Raw genomic sequence first — 12,348 nt, forward strand, 5'->3', positions numbered from 1 at the left:
CAAACAGCATAACTGATGAATCACCACAGCCTTTTGTTTATCGCTTCACTGTTTGTTCAGGTTTATGTTATTTGCATGTAGAGCTCCGTATGTTTTGCAGAAAACAATCCAGTGTGCATTATAAGAGTAACGGTTAAATTCAAGTTTGTTTTTTTTTGGTCTAGCCTGAATAGTCTATCAGTTTAAAGTTAGGGTTAGTTAGCACAGTTATCCATTGTGTAGCTTTGCGCAAATATCTGAAACAAACGAATGATAATTATAGGGTTCGCAAAAATGTTCGATATTAATTTTGCCGAAAATAATAAGAAAAAATGCTTTGGTTAAAAGCATTTTCAAAACTTTGTCACCATCCTTATATAGAGTTTACAGTCGTCTTAACGGTGTCTTGTATTAATAAAATGTCCAGACTTTAATGGAGTGAACTTTTGTTATTTCCAAAGACGTTCTTCACATACAGAATGCCCCCAGTGGCTCAGCGTTATGTCTGTGGACTTACAACGCTAAAAACCGGGTTTCGATACCCGTGGTGGGCAGAGCACAGATAGCCCATTAAGTAGCTTTGTGCTTAATTCGAAACAACAACACATAGAAAGCTTATAAATAAGGTTCATGCATTTTAAGTACAAAGAATACCTTACTTTCCCCTTATAATTTCACTGCATAATAGCATTACTAATAATGTGAGCTGCTTAAGATAACACTACTTAAGTTTATAGATCAGTTTATAATTGTACTACATGCCAAGGTCCGTGTGACTTTTCGATTCAACGATGGTTTTCAGTGATTCATTTCAACTCAGTTTATCAATAATTTATGCGTCCCTTCAAGATAAAAATAACGTTACGAACATTAATGAGTAATTACATTTCAGATGAACCGAACTTCTGTTATTTGAACTCAACATAAAAACCGAAGAGCATTAATGTTAGTTTTGATAAAGTTGACATTTAAACTAATTATAAGAAAATCCATAACGTTTACATACTTTTCAGCTTTAGATACATGAATTAAGTTTATTAGTTTTACAACTTAATTTAGCTTTATTAGGGGTTAAGAAGCTAATTTATTGTTACAGAAATCAAACTAGAATTCTATCTGGCCTTGTTATAAATTAAATAGATAATTTTAAGCCTTATATGAAAGAAAGGTCACGCTTGTCTTGTTATCATTTGAGAAATTTCAAAAAATAAATCTCTCATTTCACACACAGTTAAGTTTCTTACTTAACAGCCGAAGTCAAATTAAACATTTTAAATAATTTAGAATACCTTTGAAGTCTCATATATAACTCCGCCATCCACAGATATCCCATAGGTACCTCTATCATACAACCATAGTGTATTTAGTTGGGTGGTTGCGGTATTTAAGTATTATTTGATAAACACTTACCATTAAAACTAAATACAAAACACAAAAAACAATGTTGACCATTTTATGACGTCATTTTTACATGTTTCATCAAAAGAAGTTCAGATAATTTTGGTTTGTAATTTTCTAGAAAACAAAATTATATTGTAGTACTTGACTTAACACCTAAACCCAAATAGCAGGCCTGATCTGCTCGCTTACATAATAGTCCTAACATAATTTATTGTAACGAGTATAATTACGATCATGCTTGGCCAGCTTCGCGGTAACAAATGGAATATACAAATAGTGTTTCGACTGCTATGAAGTTCATTATATTCCTAACGGCCTAAAGAGCCATGATTTCAGAGAATCGCGTACTTGGGAACGGATGTGATGAACACAGTGTGATTGAAATACTATTATTACATCGCTGGAATACTCGTCCAAGTATCGGGAAGTTATGCAAATTGGCGATTAGTGAAATATCATCTTAGAACATGAAAAGCTACTCCCCTTACATGCAATTGTATAAAAATTGTATAATTTCATGTATTATCCTGCACGGATCCAGTAAACTTTCATACCAAATTTAGTAAAGATCTATCGAAAAGGGACGAAGTAATGGTAAGAAAACCAGAAAAGTTCAAAATGCAAAACTAAAAATTTGTTTTTACATCCGTATGGACCTAATGAGCTTCCACACAAATTATAGTGAAGTCCTTCGACACCCTGAAGTATTTACTTGGAAATAATGGGCTATTTGTGTTCTGCCCACCACGGGTATCGAAACCCGGTTTATAGTTGTGTCACTGGGGGGGGGGGGCTACTTGGATTGGTTTGAATTTCGCGCAAAACTACAAGAGGGCTATCCAAACTAGCCGTTCCTAGTTTAGCAGTGTAAGACTAGACGGAAGGCAGTTAGTCACCACCACCCACCGCCAACTATTGGTTTACTCTTTTACCAACGAATAGTAAGATTGACCGTCACATTATAACGCCCCCACGGCTGATAGGGCGAGCATGTTTGGTGTGACGGGGATTTGTTGGTTGGTTGGTTTGGTGTTTTATGGCAAAAAACAACTTGGTTTTCTGTGCCAAACATCCGGTAAAAAATTAAAATTAGATTAAAACTAGTAAAACTTATAAAATTAAATTAAGGTAAAACAAAGTTTTAAAAAATATAAATAGCATTAAAACCAATTTTTACATCTAGTACATAACGGTAAGAAAAAAACTACAGTACTATAAGTTGTACAGGACTTTCTGTAGCATAATTGTAATTATCATAACTTCACCAGGATGACTAACGGGTAGCTCAAACAGCAGTGTTAGTCACCTGAAGTTGGGCTTTCTAGTCCTTGTTCCGAGTTATTTGACGTTACGGCCATTTTCTTATTTCAAATAGAACTAGATATTCTTTGATTCTTAAAAGGGAATCACATTAAAAAGGTTTAATGCATAAACTAAAAAATTAAATAGCATTAAAAAGATTAATGGCTTTCAAAAATTAAAAAAACATTTCCAAGGTGAACAGTGTCACCATCACCAATAACACTGTCTCACGTCACGGACAAACCTTGGGAAAGAACTTGTTTAAAATGGTGCCGTCATTGAGTGTCATAACGACAGCAAGACAGTAAAATGTGGCTTATTGTGTGTGACCTGAGTGTTACACAGACTACACACTGATGCACCACTTCCAGATAAAAGAAAACGACGAGTTAAAAAACTGTGACCAATGTGTAGTCTAGTTAAAACAACTTCCTCTTTCCGATCCTTACGGTAGCAAGACAGCCAAAGTCCAATATAGAGCTTTATTTGGAAAAGCTTGTTTTCACGTTGCTCACTCCAAGTCGACTGTCAACTGGCACAGAGCCAAGCCTTGATTACAGGACCATAATCTATGTATGGAACAGGCACAGTGGTGATAGTTCCAGAACAGATAGATTTAGCTGGGGTGTCGGTGAGCTCTTTCCCGCGAATACCAACGTCGTCCAGTACCCAGAAAAACTGGGTAGAAGTAGATGATCAAGAGAAATGAGCGAGCTGGTTTTGAATATTGGCGAGAATAGGGTGTGAACTAACTTGAAGCGATTCCAGGGCCAGTAGAAAACTAATCGAATTGGTATAAATAGTGCAATTTGAGTATTGCTTAGCATCTATATAATTCAGGGCAAGAGAAATGGCATACAATCAAGCAGTGAACACAGAAGCTGCAAAACCGTTGAACTACAACAAACCATGGCAGAGCCCACAAAGTCATCTGATTTCGAACCATCTGTATAAATTGGAATGGAATGATTGCTCGAAAGTTGTTCAGTAAATAAAAGACGGTACTTACAATCGGGAGTATCTGCCTTTTTCAGATGACTTAAAGAAAGGGGCTGTAATAAGCCATGGTTGGATGGGCTGACCAGTGGATTTTGCAATGTTATCCAAAGACAGACCCAATTCATCCAATTGCACCTGGATGCGAAGGCCAAAAGGAGCAATGGCAGATCATCTGTTCAGGAAAAGTATGGTCCACCAAGGAAGGAAAACACATCCCCAGGTGGGATGCTTTAGTAAGGAATGACGTTTCAAAGCACATAATAAAGAAAGTTGCAAAGGAGGTTCATGAGACTCTATGTATAAGCAGTGAACTGGGAAGTGCAAAAAGCCCCAGTGCAGAACCAAAGTCCTTGATGATGATCAATCGAATAATAACACAATATATATGTAGCATAGAACATCGATCTGTTTCCCAAGTGGTGAAAGAAATGGCACAGAGGATGTTCAGTGCTCTTGTACATTTTACCCACTGCTTGATGTGTGGTATAAACGTGAGCTTATGGTCAAAGATTAGCCCCAAGTACTTTGTCTCAGGGACCACAGGCAGCACAACTTCACCCATACAGAGTCCAAGATCAGGGTGAATACACCACTGATGGCAAAACAGCATGCAAACGGTTTTAGAGACAGAAGTTAAAGCCGTTTGCTGTGGTCCACCTCAATAAACGATTAAAAGCAGTCTGTAGCTGCCACTCAATATACCTCTTGTTTGACGACTGACTCGCAAAATGCCAAACCTCCATGTTGTATCATAAGTCTTCTCAATGTCAAAGAATATTCATACAAGATGTTGTCATTTCAAAAAGGCTTCTCTGATTGATGTTTGAAATCAAATCAAGTTGTCCATGGAGAATCACTGTCGTTGGAACTCACACTGGGTGAGCGAGAGGAGGTTGTTTGATTCTAGGAACCAAACATGACGAGCATTAACCATCATCTCTAAGATCTTACAGAGACAGCTCGTCAAAGCAACTGGACAGTGGTTTGAAAGAACCTTAGGATCCTTCCCAGGCTTAGAGAAAGGTAGGACAATAGCCTCGTGCCAGGCATCAGGAAAAACATTCTCCTACCAGATCCAGTTAAAACCAACCAGAAGAATAGCAAAAGATAGATGGCACAGCATTTCATAGTAAACATCATCAGGTCTGAATTGTGTACTGCCAGATTGATGAAGAGCCAGTTTGAGTTACACCAGTGTAAAGGGACTATTATAGTCATAGAGACAATCAGCTCGATAGGACAGAGGTGATGGCTCTGCCTGAGTCTTGATGGCTAAGAAGGTGGAGGAAGAAGCAGAAGTGCTAGATACCCGGCAAAAGGATACCTAGGGTATCGGTGATGCTCTGGGTATCAGCTATTTGCTGGCCATCAGAGAGCAGGATCAAGAGGGGAACAAAATTATATTGCCCACTGACCTTTCGAATCTTGACCCATATGACTTTGGAACTGATGGTAGAAGATATGCTGGTTGTAAACTTAATCCAACATTCCTTCCGGCTTTGACGCCTTACCCACCGCTTGGACCTGCTGGAAAGTGATGCAGTGTGAGAGTGTGGAATACCTATGAAAAGCATCCCAGGATATCGTGGAAAACGTGTTGAGGTTTTAGGATTACATTGAGCAGCTGCCTGTATAATACAGTCAGTTATTAATGCTACACAGTCGTCTACTGATGGCTTACAGACAATGGCAGGATCAAGTTCTGCGAGAGCAGTGAAAGAGGGCCAGTTTCCTTGATCCAGATTCCACCGGGCTACGCGGGTCGGGTGGCTTCAACCACGGCCTCGTGGATTATTGTTAACCATCCAAGGAAAGGTGAGAGAATATAGAAGGGGAGCAAATTGAAAGATCTGAAGCAGTAAAGAACTGACTAGATGCGTGTAAATAAGTAGAAGAACCGCTATTAAAAAGAGAAAGGTTGTAATCAGAGAGCATAAGCTCTACAGACCGACCTCTCCCATCAATATCAGCACTTTCCCAGAGGAAATGATCTCCATTAAAGTCCCCGGGATTAAAAAGGGAGACAGCTACTGTTCACTGAGAGCATCAAGGTCTGATTGATCATACGTTTCTCCAAGTGACAGGTAGAGAGAGAACAAACAGTGATGGTATGACCCAAAGAAGCACAGATGGCTATGGCCTCCAAGGGTGTGTCGAGTGGCAACGACAGGGTGGGCACATGCTGGTCAACCAATAGTGCTTCGCCTCTATGCACTCATCCATCACACAACCTGCCACTTCTGTACAAAGAAAACTGCCAAAAGGTGACTGTAAGGAAAGACATACAGGATTGCAGAAAGAAATCAATGTTTTGATGTCATCCAGATTAGTACGTAAACCTCGACAGTTCCATTGTATCCAGGTGGTCATTTTTATTTATGTGTAGGAAACTGGATTGAGAACCCTTCTATTTAAGACCATGTCTTTTTTTCTTTACTATCTTTATTCAAGGGAGATCTATAGACCTCCATGGATCCTGTCCTGGGTCAATTGGGCAGGTCTTTGCTATTGAAGGAGGATTCTAGCGACTGAAGACGTAAACGAATGATTGTTTTGCATCTTGGGGTGAGAGAAGATGTACCCAAGGAAATGCCCGTACCTAGAACCAAATGAAGTGAATCTTGGGATTTGCTGGAATGTATGTTAGGGACAGAAATGGGTGTTGAATTTGATTCATCAACATTTTTAACCATGGAGGTCAAAAGACTTTTCATTTGGTTTGAGAACCATTCTTTTGGAGGGACAGAGAGATCTATCTGCACTCCCACTGTAGTAGTGGAATGAAGATCAGTAGAATACACCCGAAATAAAGTGGTGGGCAGCAACTTTCGAGCCTCAGGGTAAATAAGAACGAAATTATGACAGGTGAGAGTCATTGCAATTGATGCAATGAGGATCTGTTTCACACTCATAGGCATCGTGGTCCTTGCCACTGCAACGAGCACACATCAAGGAACCACGACAAGATATTCTTCAAATAACTAGACCACTGACATTGGAAACATCCGAGAGAGTTTGGAGCAGTATCTTGCAATTAAGATAACCTGTCTTGATGGTGGAAGGTGAACGTAGTGATAAAATGCCAGAATGAGGACACTGGTCAGCATCATAATTCCATCTTTGCGAGTGGAGATATGCCTCACTACAGAAACTCCTTGGGTGGAGAAACCAGCGAGAATCTCTGACTCGGGGATGTTTTACAAATCCCTCTCAACAATAACTCCTCGTGATGAATTCAAAGTAGCATTAGGTGTAACCTCAATAGGTACATATCCCTAATCGCCTTTGAATGCAAGAGGAGTTCACTGTGTTGAGATGTGGATGTTTCCACCAATATGTCACCAGAGCAAAGCTTCGTTACTGACTTTGGAGAGCCAGCATGTCCCTCTAGTCCCTTCCTAATGAAAAGGGAGACATCTATCTCAAAGGTTTGTATGAAAGAGGATGTAGTATAAGAAAATGACGCACAACAGGTGTTATAAGTGTTGAAGATTGCTGCTCAGAATCTCCAAGACGTGGTTGTTTACCTATGGACTGTTTTTCCCTATTTTAAGTTTTCATTTGGAGGATCATAATAAAAAAGGAATATATCGGTGCCCACTGACCCCCATCCACCATGGAGCCCTACGAGGGTATGCATTACAATGCCAAACAAGAATTGCAGCAACGCCAGGGTTTCGTGAGCTCTATACCCATACACTAGCATCAGATACAATGTCCACAACACTTGTTGAGAACATCCAACATTAGTACTTGGGTTGACCCTGGCCCAAGTAGACCAGCCGAGGGGGCCACCCGTCTACAGGAATTCAAGGCCAAAGTGGTATGTTAGGGTTGGACCCCTCAACCACCAGGATCCTCTCCTCCCCTTCACGAGTCACCACACACAGAAAACACGTGGGTGAATGTTTAAATCCCAGAGGAAGTAAACTGAAAGAACAGAACCTTTCCTGAGAGGTCCCCTCACCACGTACAGGAATCCATACCGAGGGGACGGGGATTCGAACCCACGACCCTCGGATTACGAGTCGAGTGCCTTAATCACCTGGCCATATCGGGCCTAGGGGGCTGCTTGGACATCAAACAGGCAGTAGTATTATGTTTATGTAGATACTCTTCTAATTCTTGAAAATCGTAAAACGGGTGCATTAACAATATTATATGTATTAAAATATATAATAGGCCTGATATACTGTCTTACGAAAAATATAAATTAATTTTAAACTCGTTATATTTGAGATTTACTTCGTTTTCACGCCAAAATTATTTTACTCTGTGATCACAATAAATAATCCTACCATAATTTAACAGATATTTATCTTCCAATTTCTGAACTTTTACATTTTAACCTGTTAAAATTGTTTAATGAAGTAGGAATCATTGAGTATGAGTCAAGAAGTTATTTTTATTTTAAGCTGCATAAACTACATAGCTACAGTTATCGTTAAATCGTGGTCAATCGGTAGGGGTGAAAACTAGGGCTAATAATAAGATTTATCCAATTTTCTCTCCAATTACTTGCGATATACATAAAGGTTATGTATTTGAATCATTACTAGTATATTTGAGACAGAAACACTTGTCACATTCATAACTGAAAAACATTAATTCTACAATATAATTTCATTTGCAAATCTCATCACTCATTTGAGTAATTACTTTTAGACACCTAGTCCATACATACTTTCAAGATAGAACCACTTATATTAAATGAAATGTTTACGTCACATTTTACACATTACTCTCACATAATAAAAAATTAAAATAAAAAATAATATTATCTAAATAATTAAGGCAAGTTTCTGCATATAAACCACTTGCAGCCCTCTCTTTAAAATCAATAAAATAATATTATAAATGATTTGACGGTTTCATAAACCTCTCACCAAACATGGCATGGATACGTCTGCTACTACGTACAAAGCACGTGGATGAGGACGATGCAATTGGTTAAAATTTTTCCTCGTGAACTTTCAAAATACCATATACGTTCTGTACAGACTAAATTCACATCTGAACTTTTAACAGGAATTTCAATCATCTTTAAACATCTAGTACATATTTTCACGTGTGTCATTAGTGACATTAAACGACAATGGTGTTTATTACTCACATTTATTCTCTGCTGTTTGTACACGTATTTCCTAGATTACACAGAACAATGCATACAATGTGTACCGTTTTTATTCGTTTATAAGACGATTCGCTTATAAGACGGGTCCCAACTTCACCTGAGAGATTGTCGATATTCTGTTTAGACTCGTTTATAAGACGAAGGAAGGAAAGCAGGTAACGAGAGAAAAGTGAAAAAAATGGAAATTAATAGAAACCTAATTTTGGGTTTCGTATACGATATTTCGATTTCAGATTAGAAGGAGAAAAATAGAAGAGATAGACAAGTGAAAATAAATGAATAAATCCAAACTCGGTGTTCAAGCGTTTAATGGAATTTCATCAACTATTTTATTTACTGTATGATAAATATTCATATTTAAAACACATAACAAAGAACAATCTAACGCACAAAACTTATCACAACATATTTCAGTATCAAAGTACGTTTATGCTAACTTTTAAACCACATTTCTTCAAAGTATTAAAAGAGTTTACGTAAACTGCACTTTAATAGAACACAGCAAATCAGTATGCAAGTTATGAAATTCAAAAGCCTTCAAATTATTCGTTGTCGCTATCTCCAAACAGTTCATAAAACTGCTCCTCGGACAATCCATCATCGTAGAGGTCACATTCCTCCGTGTTCTCCTCCTGCTCTACGTCATCTCTGCCGCCGATAAACTCACTGAAAAGTTCATCATCCTCACTGCCGTCAATGGAATTCGAAATTCCGCATTTGAGGAACGATCTGATAAACTGAGTGAACTAAATTTATTTTCTATGTCTGTAGACCTCGCCTATAAGACGGGCCCTCCCAATTTGAGCCCGAAATCTCGAGGAAAAATCCCGTCTTATAAGCGAGTAAACACGGTACATATAGTAAACAAAAACCACGCAACACGTGACAACTGTGCACAGTGAAAACATTACACGAGTGAATAACCATCTTCATCGGCCATCAACAGCAAAGTGAATCCATACAGAAACGATCATGATATATATCTGCATTGAACTAATTCACGTATAATCAACCGACAGCACCATTATGTCGCTGCTTTGTCTTGGTATTGTTGTACACTGCTTGCTCGTCACATGTTTTAACGCGGGGAAGGAGAGCTCACGAGAACAAAATGCAACTGAAAAGAAATCATATCGAGCAAGAAGGGGGAAGTTCATAATTGAATGAATTTTCGCGAGCCCCTACCTTACCATGTGCGAATAATTCTGACAAATTCGTTTCGGTTTATGAAGCTTGACGTTTTCTACAACTGATTGAACAAACAGACTGCATTCTAAAACGACAAGTTCATAGTTTACGTGGTCTGTATATGTATAGGAAGCGGCCAAGATTTCCTGTGCCTTTAGAGACACTTAACAACAGTGTATAGCAAAAGCGGAAACACGATAGCAACAAATTGAATTCTTCAAAACTCTTAGCGTCAAGTCCAATACTTTAGTTTTAAAAGTGTGGAACCAACATGGAAGCTGTACTCAAGCCTGGAAATGTACAGAACGCATTTATCAAAAACGCTAATTCACAGGAAGCAAAACATTACAAAAAACAAAGGTAAGTTCTTAAATGTGCCTACGCTGTGTGGAATCATGCGAATGAATATTTGACCAGTTACATTTTTTACTCCATTTTCGTTACACTTTATTCCATGCCACCATTTATCTTTATAGCATGAGAAGATGGCGTTAAGTTCAAAGTTCTGAAGCAAGTGGTCACGTTTGTTAGAGGTAACAACAGCGTCAGATTAAGTTAGCTAACCGTGTGTGTATAGCGGTATGGAATTCAAAAAACGTCTAATGGTTATCTCGCTGAACATAATCTCAGATTATAGCTTAATTTTCTAAACAACAGAACTTTATACAAAGATGGAATTTTGTATAGAACACTTTCTTGGTCTTACGTTCCTACTTTCACGTGGACTGTGTTAACAACTACAAAAGTAAATTGGTAGATGTAATGAAATACAACACAACGTAACTCAGTTCTCCTTACAGAAATCCGCTGATTTCTCCAAGCCCGTTCCCTTGGCTGTGGTTTCGCTAGATAGTAGATAGGGACAGTGGGAATCTCGTTAATCTCAAAAACTTGTTTTTGAGAAATATAAAATGTATGGTTTAGGGGATATTACTTACACTAATAATACAAAATTGAAGTTTCTATATGCCTTTTTTTTTTTTTTTTTTTACTATTCCTACTCCTTCTCCTTGCTTTTACGTAGTTATTACAATTGATGCACGAGCACAGAAAAATGCTACATCATCGACAGTTCGTGAATTTTATGGAAATTAGGGACCAACTTTGCCGCCACCCCCCATTAGCTCAAACGACAGCACTACTTGCGTACTGGCGAGTTTGTTGGAAACCTATATGTCTGTCAGTGTCCGTTAATAATTTACGAATGTTTGAACCGATTGTCTCATACCTCTCATATGCTCCCATGAAATGAGATAGGGGTCGATTTCTTGACCTAACCCCTCCCCCGAGACATGCGTGGGTGTGTATATTCCGTATTAAAGTGGAAGCATAAGACCAAGATTATTCATCTTTACACGATTTTATCTGCATAAAAAATTCGGTGCCAGGAACGTACCCAAGGGAAACTCTTTGGAATCAGCTATATGCAAAACCTGTTACGAGATACAATACCGTATGATGCACACTCATAAATTTATATTTCGAAAATACTCTTTATATTTAGGTTGCTTAAATAAACCTCATAAGCTCTCCCAGTACGTAAAGATAATTGAGTGATGATATAGTAATTTTATGTACGGTCAGATTAAAAAAAAAAGTGACCCGTCCACTTTCTTTTTTGTATCCTCCCACCACAATTTTTCTCTTTTTTTGATTATTATACAAGGAAAGAAAGAAAGAAAAGAAAAAGGAGAGATGAACATGGTTGATTTACTTTGCCCTTTTTCTTTGTCATAAATTCTGTATCGTTTCGATGAAAAATGAAACCCTTTGAAAACGAGCAACAATCATGAAAAAAGGGGTGAAAACTAGTTAAAAGATGTCATTAAAAAGATGACGTTTCCTTTATTTTCCAAAACTTTTGACGCTAAACATTTTCTTTTTTTAATTGCCCTAAGATAAGTTTTCTTCCTTAATAATTACACTTACTACACATTCGTGTTAAGAGAAGGGTGTCTGGTGAAACAAAAGTATGTTTAATTAATACTTTTCAATCTGGCAAAGAGGTACGTAACTTGAATTTTTCATGTAAACAAACAGAGGCTTTCATGAGTAGACGCGTCTATTCCAGTAAATTACAATAAATAATTTGGTATGACCATTGCACTAGTTAGTATCAAGAACTATTACAGGCATACTGCTTTGAAAGTTTTAGTAAAATACTTTAACCTAAAGGCTTCTTTCGGTCCTTACTTCATGAGGTTTCAAAACTGAATTGCTTGTGTACATGTCAGATTTGAATGCATAGTTTATGTTTGTGTCAGGTATCGCACCAAGAGAAGCATGTACTATACTTTTCTAGCTGAATAACATTAATGTCGCTCTCACCGAAATATTTTATTTAG

Source organism: Tachypleus tridentatus, chromosome 4, assembly GCF_004210375.1.
Source record: "Tachypleus tridentatus isolate NWPU-2018 chromosome 4, ASM421037v1, whole genome shotgun sequence".
NCBI lineage: Eukaryota > Metazoa > Arthropoda > Merostomata > Xiphosura > Limulidae > Tachypleus > Tachypleus tridentatus.